At 45.3% G+C, this 22,207-nt stretch overlaps 1 protein-coding gene across 1 annotated transcript in view; it reads right to left on the bottom strand.

Annotated features, from left to right (window-relative positions):
* Nucleotides 1-21,214, bottom strand: part of CSK (C-terminal Src kinase) — a 112,481-nt gene extending 91,267 nt beyond the window's left edge. Inside the window, exon 1 of the mRNA XM_040413748.1 lies at nucleotides 20,779-21,214. The gene's annotated coding sequence lies outside the window, so the exon portion shown is untranslated. The remainder of the gene's footprint in view (nucleotides 1-20,778) is intronic.
* Nucleotides 21,215-22,207: the final 993 nt, after the last annotated feature.

Raw genomic sequence — 22,207 nt, forward strand, 5'->3', positions numbered from 1 at the left:
GACTTCACTCCTAGAGGAGTCAGCGGACAGAGGACTGGTGACACCCTTGCAGGTGCTGTACTTAAAGTAATGGGGCAATATAGGCAGGCTTCTGTAGAGCTTTCCACATTACCGCTATAAGTGGGAGTTCACACTTCAGTTATCTGGTCAGTTATTTCCATCAGTGATTGTGAGGCAAAACCAGTAGTGAAGCCTACACAGAGATAACATATAATGGAAGGATCTGCACCTGTTCTGGGTTTTAGACCGGCACCTGGTTTTGGCTCACAAAAAGGCCTCATGCACACGACCGTTGTATTATTCCGTGTCCGTTGTTCCGTTTTTCTGCGGACCCATTGACTTTCAATGGATCCGTTGAAAACTCGGCTAATGCACCGTTTGTCATCCGCGTCCGTGATCCGTGGTTCCAGTCAGTCTAAAAAATATAACCTGTCCTATTTTTTTCACGGAAAACGGTTCGCGGACCCATTCAAGTCAATGGGACCATGAAAAAACGCGGAGGCACACAAAATTGTCATCCGCGTCCGTTTTTTTTCCTATCATTTGCATGGCAAACTTGACTTAGACTTTTTTTTACTTTCCCTCATGTCTGGTGATCCTCCAAAAATAAAGGAAGACACACGGAAACCAAAACGGATCACGTAACAACGGAACTCCATTTTGCGGAACGGAACACAACAACGGTCGTGTGCATGAGGCCTAACTGATGGAAATAACTATCCAAATAACTGAAGTGTGAACTCAGCCTAACATGTGAAGGTTGCCTTACAGATTAGGGTGATGCCTGTGTACCCCACATCCACATCCAGGACACTAACAAAAAAATAAAAAATATTTTTTTTTTAGGTTTACATAGAAGTGTGCAATATCAGAACAAACCAGAACTGAAAATAACTCTGAACACTACCACACAGGGAACTACACATTTACATCAATCGTATTGCTAAATACTGGAGCTAATTTAAGCCTAGGGTAGGTTTACATTGCAGATTTTTTCCTTCCGCTTAATAGGCAACGTTCACAATGGTTTTCCGACAGGCTGTTCCGGCAGGGGAAGAGCCTGCTGGAACTAACCGGATCCACCATTGGCTAAAGGCACGGACATGTCGACTGGCTAGCCAGTTTCCGGCCCAAAATTCAGGGTACGCACAACTTTTTGCCCAGTTGAAAGTCGACTTTATGCTGGAAACCAGCTGGATCCTGTTAGATCTCATTGTAGTCAATGGAGACCCAGCGGTTCCAGGCATTATCCAGAACTGGTGAGCTCCAGCAGACACACCTTGCACTGCCGATTGGGAACATGTGTGGTAAAAAGGGGTGTACTATTCCCAGGTTTATCGGCACAGTGTGCATGATACTGCTGGAGAAGGGTCCTGTACTCTTCTTCCAAAAAGTTTTCGATTTCCATTATTCTTCATGTGGACAGATGGGTTGGCTAAGGTCAAGTTTGGGACCCTAAACCCAAATGGTATATGAGCAGTTTAATGGCCCTAGACCAGGTGACAAGTTCGCTTTAATGTAAAATATTTATTGCCACATGACTGGTCATCCATGGTTCTTCAGAGACTGACGATTTTCAAGTAAAGAAAACATACTAGGTTTTATGACAAACAGAAAATCTCACGTCATACAGTTCAGCCTTCCAAAGAAGAACAAATTGAACAGCCTCTTATTTCTTTCTTGTGTGGACTTCCCAGCAATGTAAATGTTTAGGTAGAAACCAGCCAATGTGTATAGCTAGGAATCACAAAGGACATACACATACTGGCCAGGTGTTTCTGCATATGATATGCCATCTCTCCAACAGCAGGTATGGAGCTGTGTGGTGATGTCTGAGCATACTATTACTAGACACAGAAGTGGATCCACAGAAGAAATCTCTTCAACTTTGCAGGCAAATATTGGACATTTGAGATGGATGCCAATCAGGGTTGCAGGATGGGTATGCAGGCTATGTACGCCTCATTTTTGAAGGTATGGAGTACCGCCTGCTAGGAACTGAAAGCAAGCAGCCATAGAACTGGGTTGCAGTGCGACTGCTGGGAACCCCACTGATCAGGAGAACGGGGGTTCCCAGTTTCTTGCTTGAATGGAGCAGCGCTCAAGCATGCACGCTGTAGCATCAGTCAAACCCAAGAGACTGATAGAAATAGCCAAGTGCTGTAGTAGGTTATCTCCAGTATTTGCATAGATTTTGAATGGAGCATGTGTAGCAAATGCTTGGCCACTACTCTATTCAAACAGGGTACATGGGCAATGCATAGGGGATAACTTGTTCTTACAGGAATACCTCTTTGAAAGGGTTATCCAATACTATAAAAATGTCCCCCATATGCCAGGCCCCTCAGAGTGAATACACTTACCCAGCGTCGCTCCTGGTCCCCGCACTGCCGCTGCAGCTTCTCCCCATGCACGGATGAAAACATCTGATGTCAAGGGTGGGGTGGGGGTTGTCAGCGGGAGCAGCCAATGGCAGGCGGGGACGAGCCTCCCTAGCATCGCGGGTTACACTAGGGAGACTTGTCCCGGTCACCTCCTGCCATTGGCTGCCCCTCCCGACACCAAATGTTTTCATCTGCGCACAGGGAAAAGCTGCAGGGGCGGTGCAGTAAGTAAATTCACTGAGGGGCCTGGCATAAGGGGAGCATTTTTATAGTATTGGATAACCCCTTTAACCGGCACCTGGATCTGAATACTTTTGTAACTGCATGTGATTAAACATGTATTATAGCTACCGAGGTATTCACTGAAATCTATCTGTATAGCGCCACCTGCTCTTTTTCTAATTTCCATGTCCGGCTCACTGAGATGGAAGCGCATGCTCAGTTCTATCCTTCAACCGCCACTAGCTCAGCAGACAGGACACACCCCTGAGAAAGGACACATCCCCTAGGCTGCCAGCTTAAAATACATGTAGCAGAACAATTGGAGCGATGGATGGTTCCATGCCAGGTACAGGGCTGGTTCTAGCTTTGTTACAAAGAGATTGCCATGTACCAGACTATGTATGATTTAATTTTTTTTTTACATTAATCATGGGAAAAACCCTTTAAAGTATAAATACAATGACTTTTCGCTGCCTCTAAGGCACTGTTGCTCTCCTGACTTGGCCTACTGCAGTTTCCTGCATCTACTGTACCTTTAGGCCCCTTGTACACGCGCGTCACAGATATGGTCCGGAAGCGTTGCGGGCAACCCGCGCGAGTGCTCACGCAATTTCAGTCAGTTTTGTCTGTGATTGAGCTGCGTTGTTCAGTTATTTCCACGTGAATGCAAAGCGTTTTAATGCGTTTTGCACGCGCGTGATAAAAAACTGACTGTGGTACCCAGACCCGAACTTCTTCACTGAAATTCGGGTTTGGGTTCGGTGTTCTGTCGATTTTACTATTTTCCATTATAACATGGTTATAAGGGAAAATAATAGCATTCTGAATACAGTGGATGGGGTGAGTTTATTTTTATTTATTTTTCTAACCCCTCAATGGACATTTTACTAAGCATTCTGTATTAGGAATGCTATTATTTTCCCTTATAACCATGTTAGAAGGGAAAATAATAAAATCTACAGAACACTTAACCAAACTAAAACTTCAGTGAAGAAGTCCGGGTTCGGTCCGGGTGCCACATTCAGTTTATCACACGCGTTCAAAACGCATTGCAAAAACTGAACAACGGAACGCAATCGCAGTCTAAACTGACTGCAATTGCGTGCCTACTCGCGCGGGTTTCCCGCAATGCACCCGACACGCAACCGGACAAAATCTTCTATGCCCGTGTGAAAGAGGCCTTAGTTTGTCACATACATTAAACGGTCAGGCCCAACTATACACACATCATAATATTACTACAGTTAGGCCTCTTTCACACGGGCGTTGTGGGAAAATGTGCGGGTGCGTTGCAGGAACACCCGCGATTTTTCCGCACGAGTGCAAAACATTGTAATGCGTTTTGCACTCGCATGAGAAAAATCACGCATGTTTGGTACCCAAACCCGAACTTCTTCACAGAAGTTCGGGCTTGGGTTATGTGTTGTGTAGATTTTATTATTTTCCCTTATAACATGGTTATAAAGGGAAAATAATAGCATTCTGAATACAGAATGCTTAGTAGGTGATCAATTGAGGGTTAAAAAAAAAGAAAAAAATTAACTCACCTTCTCCTCTTGTTCGCGTAGTTCCCGGTCTCTTCTTTACTTCTTAAATGATGAGCTGTGGGCTAAAGGACCTTTGGTGACGTCAGATCACATGCTCCAATCACATGGTCCATCACCGTGGTGATGGACCATGTGATTGGAGCATGTGATCTGACGTCACCACAGGTCCTAGCCGATAGTTCATCTTTTAAGAAGTAAAGAAGAGACCGGGAACTACGCGAACAAGAGGAGAAGGTGAGTTAATTTTTTTCTTTTTTTTTAACCCTCAATTGATCACCTACTAAGCATTCTGTATTCAGAATGCTATTATTTTCCCTTATAACCATGTTATAAGGGAAAATAATACAGTTAATAGACTGTCACCTAGCAACCATGCGTGAAAATCGCACCGCATCCGCACTTGCTTGCGATTTTCATGCAACCCCATTCACTTCTATGGGGCCTGTGTTGCGTGAAAATCACCGCTCATGTGAACAGCCCCATAGAAATGAATGGGTCGGTATTCAATGCGGGTGCAATGCGTTCACCTCACGCATCGCATCCGCGCGGAATACTCGCCCGTGTGAAAGGGGCCTTAGGGTGTGATTTCCTAGGTCTGATGTCATTACAGCACAAGAAAAGCTTTTCATACGACTGTTCCCCTCTCTAATCACAAGGTGAAAATAAAACTGCCATAGAAGTAACTACGGTGCTAAATATCACTGGCATTACACCCAATTACCTGCAACGGTGAGGACACAAACGCAGAGATACTGCAAAGTGCTCCCATTCCTGTCATATTACACACATTTGTGCGTTATTAATTTCCAATCTGCATCTATTTATAAAGGTGGGGGATGGCAAATATTAAGCCTTTTAATCCCATTACTTTGTTCCTGTTCTGCCCAGATCACAAAACAAGGCAACGTCTTTACTTCCTCTTTACAACCCCTTCCGTCCTTCACAATTGTTCATTCATTCATATCTCAGCAAAAAGCCTCATGCACACGACCGTTGTTGTGTTCCGTTCCGCAAAATGGGGTTCCGTGATCCGTTTCCGTGTGTCTTCCTTTATTTTTGGAGGACCACCAGACATAAAGGAATGTAAAAAAAAAGTCTAAGACAGGTTTGCCACGCAAATGATAGGAATAAAACGGACGCGGATGACAATCTTGTGTGCCTCCGCGGTTTTTAGCGGTCCCATTGACTTGAATGGGTCCGCAAACCATTTTCCGCGGAAATAATAGGACAGGTTATATTTTTTTTACGGATTGGAACCACGGATCACGGACGGCAAACAGTGCACTATCTGCATTTTCAACGGCTCCATAGAAATGAATGGGTCCGCACCTGAAACGCTAAAATCGGCAGAACGGACGCGGACGCAAACAACGGTCGTGTGCATGAGGCCAAAGCATGATGAAAATGTATGGATCAGCAGAGGATATTGGAAAGGCCTCACATTTCATGCTGCAGCAGATCTCACATTTTCACTTAATACACCTCAGTACAGTATAGGGTTCATTCACAGATACGAGTTTTGGGGTGTTCTATTTTTTTGCTGCAATTATCACGAAATAAGAACAGATCAATTCACCATATTCAGTCAAATGTGTTCTTCTATTAAACATTCAAAGATAAACCTGTATTTTCTGTCTGTTTTACAAGATTTTACATGGCAGCCATTTAGGAAGGCCAGTTAGCAGCACCTCGCTATGGCTGATAATGGGGGACTCTTCTTTATGAGACCTGTATGCCCTAATACAGCATATTAACTGGATTATGCTTATGGAGCAACCCATATAAATATAATGGCGTTATTGGGATTTCTCCCTTTAAAAGTAGGGCCAGATGCTACAAATGTATACAATCTCCCTGCACGCAGCCGACTTCACAGCCTGTTTTATAACAATCTGAAGGCAATTTGCCAAACCTTTCCTGTGTTGAACACTATCCGTATACCATAAACCGTGATAAGCAGGGTGTTCTAGTAGTGATAATCAGCCTCTCCTATCCTCATACTATATACAGTGATAAGCAGGGTGTTCTAGTAGTGATAATCAGCCTCTTCTATCCTCATACTATATACAGTAATAAGCAGGGTGTTCTAGTAGTGATAATCAGCCTCTCCTATCCTCATACTACACTGCTCAAAAAAATAAAGGGAACACTTAAACAACACAATGTAACTCCAAGTCAATCAGACTTCTGTGAAATCAAACTGTCCACTTAGGAAGCAACACTGAGTGACAATCAATTTCACATGCTGTTGTGCAAATGGGATAGACAACAGGTGGACATTATAGGCAATTAGCAAGACACCCCCAATAAAGGAGTGGTTCTGCAGGTGGTGCCACAGACCACTTCTCAGTTCCTATGCTTCCTGGCTGATGTTTTGGTCACTTTTGAATGCTGGCGGTGCTTTCACTCTAGTGGTAGCATGAGACGGAGTCTACAACCCACACACGTGGCTCAGGTAGTGCAGCTTATCCAGGATGGCACATCAATGCGAGCTGTGGCAAGAAGGTTTGCTGTGTCTGTCAGCGTAGTGTCCAGAGCATGGAGGCGCTACCAGGAGACAGGCCAGTACATCAGGAGACGTGGAGGAGGCTGTAGGAGGGCAACAACCCAGCAGCAGGACCGCTGCCTCCGCCTTTGTGCAAGGAAGAACAGGAGGAGCACTGCCAGAGCCCTGCAAAATGACCTCCAGCAGGCCACAAATGTGCATGTGTCTGCTCAAACGGTCAGAAACAGACTCCATGAGGGTGATATGAGGGCCCGACGTCCACAGGTGGGGGTTGTGCTTACAGCCCAACACCGTGCAGGACGTTTGGCATTTGCCAGAGAACACCAAGATTGGCAAATTCGCCACTGGCGCCCTGTGCTCTTCACAGATGAAAGCAGGTTCACACTGAGCACATGTGACAGAGTCTTGAGACACCGTGGAGAACGTTCTGCTGCCTGCAACATCCTCCAGCATGACCGGTTTGGCATTGGGTAAGTAATGGTGTGGGGTGGCATTTCTTTGGAGGGCCGCACAGCCCTCCATGTGCTCACCAGAGGTAGCCTGACTGCCATTAGGTACCGAGATGAGATCCTCAGACCCCTTGTGAGACCATATGCTGGTGCGGTTGGCCCTGGGTTCCTCCTAATTCAAGACAATGCTAGACCTCATGTGGCTGGAGTGTGTCAGCAGTTCCTGCAAGACGAAGGCATTGATGCTATGGACTGGCCCGCCCGTTCCCCAGACCTGAATCCAATTGAGCACATCTGGGACATCATGTTTCGCTCTATCCACCAACGTCACGTTGCACCACAGACTGTCCAGGAGTTGGCAGATGCTTTAGTCCAGGTCTGTGAGGAGATCCCTCAGGAGACCGTCCGCCACCTCATCAGGAGCATGCACAGGCGTTGTAGGGAGGTCATACAGGCACGTGGAGGCCACACACACTACTGAGCCTCATTTTGACTTGTTTTAAGGACATTACATCAAAGTTGGATCAGCCTGTAGTGTGTTTTTCCACTTTAATTTTGAGTGTGACTCCAAATCCAGACCTCCATGGGTTGAAAAATTTGATTTCCATTTTTTTTATTTTTGTGTGATTTTGTTGTCAGCACATTCAACTATGTAAAGAACAAAGTATTTCAGAAGAATATTTAATTAATTCAGATCTAGGATGTGTTATTTTTGTGTTCCCTTTATTTTTTTGAGCAGTGTATATACAATGATAAGCAGGGTGTTCTAGTAGTGATAATCAGCCTCTCCTATCCTATCCTCATACTATATACAATGATAAGCAGATTGTTCTAGTGGTGATGGAAAAATCTGTTCTCACCTCTCCTGTTTTCTCCACTGTCCTTATAGTATAAACAGGTATACTAGGTATCTTCATTCTGCTCCAAGGCCCTTAGTTACAATTAGAGATGAGCGAATTTCATATTTTGAAATTCGTTCATGCTTCATTTGGTGGTAAAAGCAGAATTGTGTTATGGATTCCGTTACCACGGACCATAACGCAATTCTATGACGGAATGCCTTTAGAGGCATTCCGTTATTAATTCCATCATAATAGAAGTCTATGGGCTGCAAAACTGATCCGTCCCGTTTCCGTTATGCAGGGAAGTCCTCTCCTGCATAACGGAAACGGGACAGATCTGTTATGCAGGCCATAGACTTCTATTATGACGGAATGAATAACGGAATGCCTCTAAAGGCATTTTGTTATGCATTCCACCATAGCATTGCGTTATGGTCCGTGGTAACGGAATCCATAATGCAATTCTGCTTTTACTACCAAACAAAGCGTGAACAAATTTCATAACATGAAATTCAGTCATCTCTAATTACAATGCCTGAAACGGTGCTGCACATGCTCAGTAGTAAGTCCCTCCTCTAAAGAACAGAGGAGGAAGTTCACTACTGGGCATGCCCGCAAACATCTCAGAACAGGAAGACAGAATTAAAGGGGTTGTCTGGGAATAAGTAACTTTTCCTAGGTGCCCATGACGTGTCCATCTTATGGTCTGTGTCTTGTTTAATTCATCCCTGGAACAGAATGATCATCTGCTCTGCTGTAGCCAATAACTGGCTTCAGCGGTGATGTGTCTCTTGTGGACATGTCCCCAATGAATGCAGTCTGTAACATAGCCAAGACGGATCAGTCTTGAACACCATTGAAAGTCAATGGAGGATGGATCTATTTTCTATTGTGCTACATTGTGTCAGTAAAAACTGATCCGTCCCCATTGACTTAGGCCTCATGCACACGACCGTTTTATTTTGCGGTCCGCAAAACGGATTTCCGTTGTTCCGTGACCGTTTTTTCTTCCATGGGTCTTCCTTGATTTTTGGAGGATCCACGGACATGAAAAGTGAAAAAAAAAAAACTAAGTCAAGTTTGCATTGAAAATGATAGGAAAAACGGACACGGATCACGGACGCGGATGACTATCTTGTGTGCATCCGTGATTTTTCACGGACCCATTGACTTGAATGGGTCTCTGAACCGTTGTCCGTGAAAAAAATAGGACAGGTCATATTTTTTTCACGGACTGGAAAAACGGATCACGGACGCGGAAGCCAAACGGTGCATTTTTTCCGATTTTTCCACGGACCTGGAAACAACGGCCGCGGATGCACACAATGGTCGTGTGCATGAGGCCTTACATTGTGCGCCAGGACGGATCAGTTTGGCTCAGTTTCATCAGACGGACACCTAAACACTGCTTGCAAAGCGGAATGGAGACTGAACTGATGCAAACTGATGCGTTCTGAGCGGATCCTTTTCCATTCAGAATGCATTAGGGTACTTTCACACTTGCGTTGTGAAGATCCGGCAGGCAGTTCCGTCGTGGGAACTGTCTGCCGGATATGGAAATCTGTGTGCAAACGGATAGCATTTGTAGACGGATCCGGATCGGTCTAACAAATGCATTGAAACACCGGATCCGTCTCTCCGGTGTCATCCGGAAAAACGGATCCGGTATATTTTTTTTGCCATTTTTAAAGATCTGCGCATGCGCAGAACAGAAGACCGGATCCGTTTTGCCGGAACACTTAGTGCCGGATCCGGCATTAATGCATTTCAATGGAAAATAATGCCGGATCCGGCAAGTGTTCCGGAATTTTGGAGGGAGAAAATATGTAGCATGCTGCGGTATTTTCTCCGGCCAAATACCGTAAGAGGGACTGAACTGAAGACATCCTGATGCATCCTGAACGGATTTCTCTCCATTCAGGATGCATTAAGATAAAACTAAGATAAGTTTTTTCCGTATTGAGCCCCTAGGACGGAACTCAGTGCTGGAAAAGAATAACGCTAGTGTGAAAGAAGCCTTGGAATGCAAACTGATCCGGTTTGAACCGCTTGTGAGAGCCCTGAACGGATCTCACAAACGGAAAGCCAAAACGCGAGTGTGAAAGTAGCCTTACTTGTTTCTTTCATTCCCATTTAGATTTGCTCATGATTCTCTGCTTCTCCAGGACATACATTTATAGCTTTTCTAACTTTTTCTAAGGACAAATTCATAGATTTCTTACAATTATTAAAGGGTTTCTACCACCACATTTTCACCTCTTTAGCTGTCAGACACTAGTGATCTGCTAGTGTCTGCTCTACCTAACCATGCTATTGTAATCCCTTTCTGTGCAGCGGTTACCCTAAAAAACGTAGTTTTATTGGTATGCTAATGAGCCTCTAGGTGCTATGGGGGCGTCTTTTCAGCACCTAGAGGCTCCGTCCACTCACCATTTCTGCCGCCCAGCGCACTCCAGCCCGCCCCTCTCCTCTAGATTGACAGACTACTTCTCTGCATCTCGGCCGAATTCTCGCGCCTGCGCCGTGTGCTTCTGTATTCGGCACAGGCGCAGTGACTGTCTCCCTGCTGTCAATCTAGAGGAGAGGGGCGGGCTGGAGCGCGCTGGGCGGCGGAAATGGTGAGTGGACGGAGCCTCTAGGTGCTGAAAAGACGCCCCCATAGCACCTAGAGGCTCATTAGCATACCAATAAAACTACGTTTTTTAGGGTAACCGCTGCACAGAAAGGGATTACAATAGCATGGTTAGGTACAGCAGACACTAGCAGATCGCTAGTGTCTGACAGCTAAATAGGTGAAAATCTGGTGGTAGAAACCCTTTAAGTGTATAACAGTGTATTCCAGTTATTAAAGCAGTTTTCAGAGATTTTAATACTGATTAGTGGGGGTCCAACATCCAGGACCCCCACCAATCAACATTCATCAGTTACTCCTTTAAATGCATAGTGCATGGCATATTTACTAATAGGAATTTAGAAAATGTCAGGAATTTCAGAAATTGTATTCCAATAAATATGGTTTATGCATCTAAGTAGGATGATTATTTACATGATGGTAAGAACCAATGTCACCATTTTCCTGCAATAAATTACTAAATGATTGGCCATTTATGAAGGAGTCGGAGCTGAAGTCAGAATTTTGCTTTACCAACTCCACAGCCCTGCTTTGCTGCTATGGTAATAAAATGTGGATTGTGTGCAAAATGGACAAGAAAATAGGACATGCGGTCAATGCTGTCCGCAGTTTTTGCAGACCCATTGACATGTATAGGCCTGCATCCTATCTGCAAAAAAACGGAACGGACCCGGAAACAAAACACGTTCATGAGCCCTATAGCCGGGTACACATGTAACTGAAAATCTAACAGAAAAAATCTGCTGCGGTTTCTGCTGTGTTTCCGCAGAACAAAACGCAACATAACCGCATGTATCAGTCAGCGGACTTCACCTTCTTGATTGCACAGCGTAAAATCCACAGGTTAAACTGACACGCTGCAGATGTCAAATTCACACCGCAGGTCAATTTACGCTGCGGTTTTTGGATGCAGTGTGGGGATTACAATTCAGAATTCTCATTCACTGCTGGTACTGTACAATACTGCGGCCTAAACTTTCATAGGCAGAATGTAGACTGCAGTACGAAGCAGCCTGCTTCTGCAAAGAAACAATGAAGAATTTGAATTCTCCACAGTCACACAATCGTTTTATTGGATTGTTCCTGCAGCGCATCCAATCTTTGAATTTATCAAAGAAAATGAAACCTAACATTTTCTTTCTTCTTGATCTATTCTTGGCTTTGACATAAAAAACTAACAAAAAAAAAAAAACACTACACCACAAATGCATCTGTAATTGGTAATTGTAGACTTTGTACAAGCACATATGAGCAATCATAATACAGACAAGCATCCTGGCCCGACTACATATTTACGGATCCAAACTCGACAGCATTAGGGCTCATGCACACGACCGCATAAGATGCGGACAGCACACCGTGTTCTGTCCGCATCCATATGTCTGTTCAGCGGCCCCGCAAAAAAAAAAAAAAAAAATACAAAACATGTCCTATTCTTGTCATATTACAGAGAAGAATAGGACAGCTTTATTATGGAGAGGACGTTCTGTTCCACAAAATGCGGAACGTGCATGGGCGGTATCCCACGGCTATGGCCGTGTGCATGAGCTCTTATAAAGATCTATGATGCCGTGAATTCAGGTCAGAAAATACATGGTCAGGCCTGGACACTTTTCCATACTGCAGGCGAACATAAGTGTCCGAAATACGCTGGTGTGAAACGGACCTCGTTCACACTTCAGTGAATGACGGACGTGTGCCAACACGGACAGCACACGTACCCATTGACTTTTAAAGCCTTATTCACATAGTCCATGTTCGGTCAGTGATTTCCATCAGTGATTTTGAGCCGGAACTAGACACAGAACAGGTGCAGATCTTTCCCTTATACCTTATGTCTCCAATCCTGGATTTGGCTCACAATCGCTGGTGGAAATCACTGACCAAACACTGGCCTGTGCATGAGGCTTAATGCGTTTGTTCACACATTAGTGGTTTTAAACTGACCATGCGTCAGGGGAGCATGCACTACTTTGGTCTGTGATGCAGACTAAACACTCCCATTGAAGTCTATGGGTCTCTAAAAAACCACTGACACAACACGGATGGCATCCATGTTTAGTCCGTTTTTCACTGACCACTGATAGCTGAAAATTAATTTCGAGAGCATCTGCTGAGCAGTGTCCGTGGAATACGGATGACATGCGGAGGGCAAAAAATGGACACATGGCCCAAATAAGGATCCCACACAGACATCTTAATGGATGAAACAGATGGATTTTCAACAAATGTCAAATGAACACTGAAATGTGAAGGAGACCTGACTGCGTAAAAGCAGCCTAAGGCCTCTTGCAGACAATCGTGTGCGGATTAGGTCCGGATGCGTTGCAAATGCGTTCAGTGACAAATGCGCGATTTCGCAAACAAAGTCATTAGGTTTTGTCTGCAATCGCGTTCAGTTGTTCAGTTTTTATCACGCGGGTGCAATGCGATTTAATGCGTTTTGCACGCGCGTGATAAAAATGGAATGTTTACAAACAACATCTCTTAGCAACCATCAGTAAAAAATGCATCGCATCCGCACTTGCTTGCGGATGCAATGCGATTTTTACGCAGTCCCATTCACTTCTATGGGGCCAGCGTTGCGTGAAAATCGCAGAATATAGAACATGCAGTGATTTTCACGTAACGCACTAATGATGCGTGAAAACCAACGCACATGTACACATCCTCATTGACATGAATTGGTCCAGATTCCGTGCGGGTGTAATGTGTTCGCATCATGCATTGCACCCGCGTGGAATACTCGCTCGTGTGAAAGGGGCCTAAGGGTTCATGCACACAAACGTATTTTCTTTCCATGTCCGTTCCGTTTTTTTTGCAGACCGTATACGGAACCATTTATTTCAATTGGTCCGCAAAAAAAACGGAAGTCACTCCTTGTGCATTCCGTTTCCATATTTCCATTCCGCATAAAAAATAGAACATGTCCTATTATTGTCCGCATTACAGACAAGGATAGTGCTGTTCTATTAGGCCTCTTTCACACAGGCGTCATGGATTTGGGCCGGATAAGATGCGGCTGCGTCGCGGGAAAAAGTGCAATTTTTCCGCACGAGTGCAAAACATTTTAATGCGGTTTGCTAGCGCGTGAGAAAAACCGGCATGTTTGGTAGCCAGACCCGAACCCGGACTTCTTCACAGTGTTGTGTAGATTTTATTATTTTCCCTTATAACATGGTTATAAAGGGAAAATAATAGCATTCTTAATACAGAATGCTTAGTACAATAGGGCTGGAGGGGTTAAAAAAAAATATATATATTTTAACCCACTTTTATCCACTTGTTTGCGCAGCCCGGCTTGTCCTCTTTCTTTGAGGAAAAGGACCTGTGGTGACGTCACTGCGCTCATCACATGGTCCGTCACACGGTTCATCACTATGGTCCTTTTCCTCAAAGAAGTAGAAAGAAGAGATGCCGGCTGCGCGAACAAGTGGATTAAGGCGAGTTAAATTATTTATTTTTAACCCCTCCATCACTATTTTACTAAGCATTCTGTATTAAGAATGCTATTATTTTCCCTTATAACCACGTTATAAGGGAAAATAATAATGATCGGGTCCCGATCGTCTCCTAGCAACCATGCATGAAAATCGCACCGCATCCGCACTTGCTTGCGATTTTCACGCAGCCCCATTCACTTCTATGGGGCCTGCGTTGCGTAAAAATCACCGCTCATGTGCACAGCCCCATAGAAATTAATAGGTCCGGATTCAGTGCGGGTGCAATGCATTCACCTCCCGCATTGCACCAGCGCAGAAATTTCGCCTGTGTGAAAGAGGCCTTAGGGGCCAGCTGTTCCGTAAAATACGGAATGCACATGGACGTCATCCGTTGTTTTTTTATGAGGACCGCAAAATGCATACAGTCGTGTGCATGAGCCCTAAGGATGAGACTGGACAGTGCAAAAATGTTTGTACTATTTTGATACTAGTAGTACTGGACTGCAGATGCAATATGCCACACATATAGCCTGAAAAGATATCCAAACATTTCTATGCATATGCAAGTATGAAAGGTTTGGATATCTTTTACGGATGTATTCACATGTGTCAATCCTGAAGCTTTTTTTTAAACAATATGACTGCAGTACAAAAAAAGTGACAAAAATGGCACATCTGAATACAGCCTTCTACTACTTTGTGAGAGTCGAATATATTTCTCCCTATGGCCTAAAACACAGATACAGAACATGTGCATCCCGCACTTTCCGCGAGCCCTATTGTAGAACTGCCTATTCTTGTCAACAAAACGGACAAGAATAGGACATGTTCTATCTTTTTTACAGAAAGGCCACATAGACAGTGATGGCCAGCAAACACATGCCTAGAGGCCTAAATGTGGATTTACTGCAAACTTGAACAGGATTCCGTCCACAGCATGTAATCCCTGCCAGAGCCTGCATGGAGACTCTGTGACGGATCGCGGACCCATTCACTTCAATGGGTCGGCAATCCGGGAGATGCGGAACGGAGGCACGGAACGGAAGCACTACAGAGTGCTTCCGTGGGTTTTCTGTCCGTGCCGCCGCACCGCAAAAAAGTAGTGCATGCAAGTTGAATGGGTCTGGATCTGTCTGCCCCCGCCGCACGGATGTTGCCATGCATTGGGGACCGCAAATTGCAGTCCCAAAAGCACAGGACGGCCAGCACACGGTAAGTGCTGTCATATGGTGCTGCAAGAAGTATGAATTCAACAGAAAAACATAATAAAACAGATTTTGCTAACTAAAAACACAGCACTTAAAATGTTTGATGCTGGGATTTATTTACCCTCGTAAAAAATAAATAAACCAGGCCATGTGGCTGCCATGCCCTCCCATCTTCTCCTCCCTTTCAGGTTACATAAAGGAGGGTTAAATTCCCTACCTAGAAGACTGGGGCGGGGGAGATAGAAAAGCGACATTAGATTGAGAGCACCACAGGAGACAAAGACCAATGTGAGTGACGACAACCTCTGTACATGGTGGTGGTCTATGATGGTGCTATAAAGGCAAATGGGAACTGGGTGGTAAAATCCTCATGCAGTAAGACAGGATATGGACCATATTAGGTTGGAATATAAAAAGATTTACACGGAGTTAGAAGCAAAAATAACTCGACAATAATGACAGCCTTTCTGGCCTCTAGCAGGCCGGACAGCTGGAATTTTGCTAGCGAGTGACATGCACATCCCCGGGGAGCGCACACTGACATCCACAGACCTCCCCTTCTGAAGATAACATACCGTCCTGCCATTGTGGTAACCGCACGGCTGAAAAGGGTTGCCCAAGGAAACACAGAAAGATGTTCTGCCTCATACGGTACAAGAAAAACCGTAAGGAACTTGAAGAAGTGATGGGGGTACTTATGTTGTTCCAGCAGAAGCCAGGGTGTGGTCATGGACACGGTAATAAGATCCATTCTACTAAACACAAGACATGCATGTAGAGACATCACTTCCACAGTACTCCTTCCACTGCTATACCATGGCGTCCAAGTGTGATGGCTGCAAAAAAAGCCACACTATACTATATATATATATATATATACATACACACACACATATCTGGCCAACAGCTGTCCCTCCCCTGACCCCGTGCCCTGAATGGGGAAAGAGCTGCTGCCAGGCACCTCCAGCAGCAGTTCATCTCCTTGAGAACAAAAGGAACAGTCATGTTGACATTCAACAGCCCAATCCTTTTTATTCTTCAAGTCGGGATATCACCATACACGTAAGATGGTCAGTCGGTCCCACCAACTTTCATCTACCATGAATGACCACCTTTACACCCTGGACTAATTTGGCACATGAAGAAGTATCTAGAATGACTTTTTACCCGTCTCAAAACCCAGATCTTGGTGACCATGAGTCCAGGAAGGGCCAATTGTGATTATTTGTTTGCACGGGTACATCCATAAACACTCCAAATATCTGGTGTTCTAGCACTAGCTTTAGGCTTCATTCACACAGCCGCAATTTTTGCGGAACGGAATCGCGGACCCATTCATATCTATGTGGCCGCACAATGTGCGGCCCTGATCCGGAAATGCGGACCCGCACTTCCGGGTCCGCATTTCCATTCCCGAAAAAAATAGAACACGCCCTATTCTTGTCCGCAATTGCGGACAAGAATAGGCATATTCTATTAGTGTCGGCAATGTGCGGTCCGCAAAATGCGGAACCCACATTGCCGGTGTCCGTGTTTTGCGGATTCGCAAAACACACACGGATGTGTGAATGGACCCTTAAAGCGGTTTTCTGGGACAAATATACTGACGATCTATCCATAAGAAAGGTCATCAACATGAGATCGTTGGGGTTCTGACACCAGGCACCTCCACCGATTAACCGTTAGTGGCAGCCGGGGGCTGTGGAAGAAAACAGTGTAAGGAGCCAGAACACCACATCGCTGTACACTGTGTAGTGCCCATTCTTGGGTGGCCATACTATAAAAATATTTTCCCCATACCGCGAAATGGAAAAAAAGTCAAAATAGCCGATTCGCTGTTTTTGGTCGCTTCAATTCCCACAAAAAAATTTGATAAAAAGTGATCAAAAAGTCATACACACTCCACAACACAAAGTACAGATCGCCCCGCAAAAAAATGAATGCTCACACAGAGCTATACACATGATTGCATAAAAGTTATAGGGGTCAGAATATGGCGAGGGGAAAAAAAAAACTGATTTTTTTTCCCCAAGATTTTTATTTTATCAGTATCAAAACCTGTAGAATGAAAGTAACTGGTCAGTTTTACCGCACATCGAATAAAAAAAAAAAAACAGTAAAACTGTGGCTGAATTAATAAATCTGCCCCAGTAAGTAAATGGTGCCCTATAACAGCCAGGCTGCCCCTTAAAGAGGTTGTCTGGGTTCAGAGCTGAACCCGGACATATCCCCATTTTCACCCCCATAACATGAGAATCAGAGTATTTCATGCTCCGCTGCTCTCTTGCCCTGTGCTGGATCGCGCAGGGCAAGGGCTGTTTTGTTTCTATATTCACACTGCTAGGTGGAGGATTCGGCCTAGCACTATTGCTGGCGATGTCAGTGGCACTGATGGGCGTGCTTTAGCCATTTTATGAGCTAGGGCAGCGCTAAGCTCACCCATCGGTGCTGGTGACATCACCAGGCTCACTGCTGGGCGGAAGCCTCTGCCTAGCTTACCCTATGAAGAGCCCGGTACGTCACTGGATCGCCATAAAAAGCCTTGAGCTGAATCGCGCAGGGCAAAGGAGAGCATCGGAGCTCATATCGGGGAGGCTGTCTGGGGATATGTCTGGACTCAGGGAACCCCTTTAATGTGCTCTTCAAACAGAAAGAAACCTTATCAAAACCACACATCTGATTAGCACGTGAAGCTTCTACATGTCACACACCTTTCATACATCAGAATTACTTCACTGGGCTAAAACAAAAAAACAAAAGAACATGTGAAATTAGGTACATATGCGAAACAAATGCATATAAAAAAATAAAAAAAATAAAATGGGGCACATTTATTAAGACCTGCATTTTAGACGCCAGTCTTAATAACCCCTTGCACTGGCCTCTTCATAACGTTGGCGTATCCAGCGCCGCTTCTAAATGCAAGACAGCTTCCTTCCATTTAGACTAGCGCCCCCTAGTTTTTTTTTTATGAGTTCCAAATCTGGCATCCACCCCCAGCCAGCAGAGGAGGTCACGCATGCACCGTGCGTCTTCATTTCACTGCTCTGTATAGTCAGCACATATGAACAACTTCTTGTGACGCCGCCAAGTGATGAAACACTAGGACCGCCAAGGGTCCTTTTACACAGGAACAAAAAGGACTCTCCCAATAACTGCCCGATCATCAGCAGAGATGAGGACTGCATTTCCATATACAAACAGTGGTTTTCTTGTTCTTCGAGTGATCGGCGGCACTTTTACACTTGCCAATTATCGGGAACGAGCGTTGTATGAACACTGGTTCCCAATAAACTGCACTATAACAGTCCCTTATACAGGGACCATTAGGGTCCATTCACACATCCGCAATTCCATTCCGGAATTGCGGACCTATACATTTCTATGGGGCCGCACGACGTGCGGCCCCGATCGGTATTGCGGACCCGCACTTCCGATCCTGAAAAAAATAGAACATGTCCTATTCTTGTCCGCAATAACGGACAAGAATAGGCATATTCTCTTAGTGCCGGCAATGTGCGGTCTGCAAAATGCGGAACGTACATTGCCGCTGTCCGTGTTTTGCGGATCCACGGATCCGCAAAACACACACGGATGTGTGAATGGACCCTTAAAGTGGTTTCTGAGACTTATAAAAATGATGACCTATCCTCTGGCTCCTAAGAAGCACAGCACTATACAATATATATATTTTAAAATTCGTTCACGCTTCGTTGGTGGTGAAAGCAGACTTGCGTTATGGATTCCGTTACCACGGACGAATCCGTTATGCAGCCCATAGACTTCTATTTTGACGGAATAAATAACAGAATGCCTCTAAAGGCATACAGTTATGCATTCCGTCATAGAATTGCGTTATGGTCCGTGGTAATGGAATCCATAACGCAATTCTGCTTTTACCACCAAACAAAGCATGAACGAATTTCATAACGTTAAATTTCGCTCATCTCTACTGGTCATCATAAACAGTGTAGCAAATATATCTCAATGTATGTCCCCTTAAAGATAAGCCTAATAATAATGAAAAAATATCAGAGCGCCAGTCAAGGGCAACACTTGGCACCTAGTGCAGGGCATAGGCATTTATCAGTGACTTGCCAATACACGTGATGTACTACAGCCACAGCCACAAACATCACAATCTAATAAAGAACACTCCACCTTTGTATTTGTGATTGAACCAAGAGGCGAATGAAGATGTTGTAACCAGACAAATCACATCTTGATCTTGATGAAACTAGTAACGGCATCTGCTCTGTGATCATTTCATGACTGGTCAATATCAGGACAGAGGACAAGGCTCTGGTCACCTTTGTGTCAGCGCACAATAGTTACTAGCCAAGAAGGACAGGCTAGCGTAAAGAAGTGGGAAGAGTCACACTATTAGGCCTCCTGCACATGACTGTATCCGTTTTTCTGGTCTGCAAAACAGGGATACTGCCCGTGTGCTCTCCACATTTTTGTTAGAAATGCCTATTCTTGTCCGCAACACGGACAAGAATAGGACACTTGTACTTTTATTTGAGGGGCCGCAGAACGGACATAGGGATGGGGACAGCGCACAATGTACTGTCCGCATCTTTTGGAGCCCCATTGAAATGAACGGGTACGCAGCCAATCCGCAAAAAATGCAGATCAGAAGCGGATCAAAACTACAGTCATGTGCATGAGGCCTTATCTGTAGGGACACCAAATGTTCACCAATTCCTTTGTAATATAACACGTAATCCTGAGTCCTATGTAATGCAGTGTGCAGTCCCAAATCCAAAGTAACGTAATGTGTAATCCTGATTCCTACGTAATGTAGTGGGACCTATATAGTGTAACATGTAATCACAAATGATATGCAATGTAACATGTAGGTTCGAGTTCAATGTAATATAACGTGTAACCTGAGTCTTTTGCAATGTAACCCAAGACCTATACAATCTAAATGTAACTTCTAAATCCTATGTAATGTAATGTCTGATCCCTATATAATGTAACACGTAACCCCAAGACCCCCACCAGTTCTGTGCAGTGTAACATGTATTCCCAAATTCTATATACAGTAACAAGTATTTTTTAGGACCTATGTAAAGTAACATACAATGCCTTCCCGGGTCCTATGCAATGTGACATGCAATCCCGGGTCCTATGTAATGTGACATGCAATCCCGGCTCCTATGTAATGTGACATGTAATCCCGGGTCCTATGCAATGTGACATGTAACCCCGGGTCCTATGCAATGTGACATGTAACCCCAGGTCCTATGCAATGTGACATGTAACCCCGGGTCCTATGCAATGTGACATGTAACCCCGGGTCCTATGCAATGTGACAGTCCAGTAATTTAGCAGAATGCAATCTGCAGTGAAGCCTCTGTTAGAGAGGACAGTGGTCAGGCAATGTATAATACACATACAGACAGATGTATATATATATATACGTATACACACACAGGAGAGCCCATGTACAGCCGGGCACACCAGCACTTCTATTTCGCAGGCTTGTCACACACAGATGGCACTTGTCACTCACTGACACACACCCATGCAGGCTCACCTGGAGGTGCAGATGTCCAGGACCTCCCATTGAATTGGGGCGACGTGTGGAGGAGCAGTGGGGGGCGAGGCAGGACGGCAGACCACAGAGAAATGGGGAGAGGGTGCACACTAGGATGGGGTCAGAAGCTGGCTGCTGCGGACAGTGCATGCAGAGCAGGGGCTCCGGAGGAGTACAGCCGGGCAGGGACCACTGACCGAGACGTCTGCTGCTACAATAACCGAGCTGCAGAAGGAGAGCCGGGGAAGCAAGGGTTAACAGGAGGGCGCGCAGGGAGCGTGTCCCGGCGATATCCTTATCTAGGGACCAGCTCGGAACGGAAGCCGTCGCAGGCTGGAAGGAGCAGGCAGGCCTCCGTTCAGTTGTCTCTGCAGACGCGGCCCTGACAGAGGAAACGGTGCTAGACCCGAGCACCGCACCGCGCCTGCGCGGCCAGAGCAGGGGCGCAGGGCGTGAACCGCCCCTCCTTCCTCCACCATATTGTGGATGGCAGGAGACGGTTGTACGTCTGGTTGGTGGGTGACGCAATTGTCAGGCGACGGCGCTGTAAAGTGTAATGACAACAAAGCAGAGGCTGTGCTCGTGTCACTTTATAACCACATGTTTTGTGCGATCTCGGCCTCTCAGGTGACCAAAGCTCGCACTTGACTATGCTCCCTGGCAGCAGAGGAAGTACATTCCGAGTCGCATTGCATCTGATTTGCTGCTTTAGTCCTAAGCGTTCCAGCCCTGCTTGTGACTGTATTGTCGCATGCGACTCCATAAGTATGCTTCAGCGTGAACTCTGTTTTAGGGACAGGTCACGTGGCCTACATCACTGAGCAGCCATCATCTAAGGCTGGGGTAACGTCTTACAGCGAGTTACACGGTGACGTGTTGTGCTACAAGTCGTGCAGGAAAAAGGGTACAACTACATTGCGACATGTCGCCCAACATTTTCTGTAATGATAGGATATGAATCCATCCTTCAATGAATAAAGAAGAAATGAATAGCGGCACTCACCATAAAGTAATATTTGCAGCTTTATTCTGATTAAAAATTGGAAAGTGTGGGCACCGCACAGATGACTCGGGCAACAGCCGTTTTGCGCTACCTGCGCTTTGTTGCGCTACCTGCGCTTGCAGATCACTTACACCCATACATGCTGATTGTCTTCCCTGGGGCGCATGGGATCTTCCAGCAAGAGAATGCGACATGTCACATGGCTAGAAATGTCTGATATTGGTTGGAAGAGCATGACCATGTTGGGGTTAAAGGGAACCTGTCACCGGGATTTTGTGTATAGAGCTGAGGACATGGGTTGCTAGATGGCCGCTAGCACATCCGCAATACCCAGTCCCCATAGCTCTGTGTGCTTTTATTGTGTAAAAACACTGATTTGATACATATGCAAAATAACCTTAGGTGAGTCCTGTCCCTGACTCATCT

This window comes from Bufo bufo, chromosome 1 (genome assembly GCF_905171765.1).
Source record: "Bufo bufo chromosome 1, aBufBuf1.1, whole genome shotgun sequence".
Classification (NCBI taxonomy): Eukaryota; Metazoa; Chordata; class Amphibia; order Anura; family Bufonidae; genus Bufo; species Bufo bufo.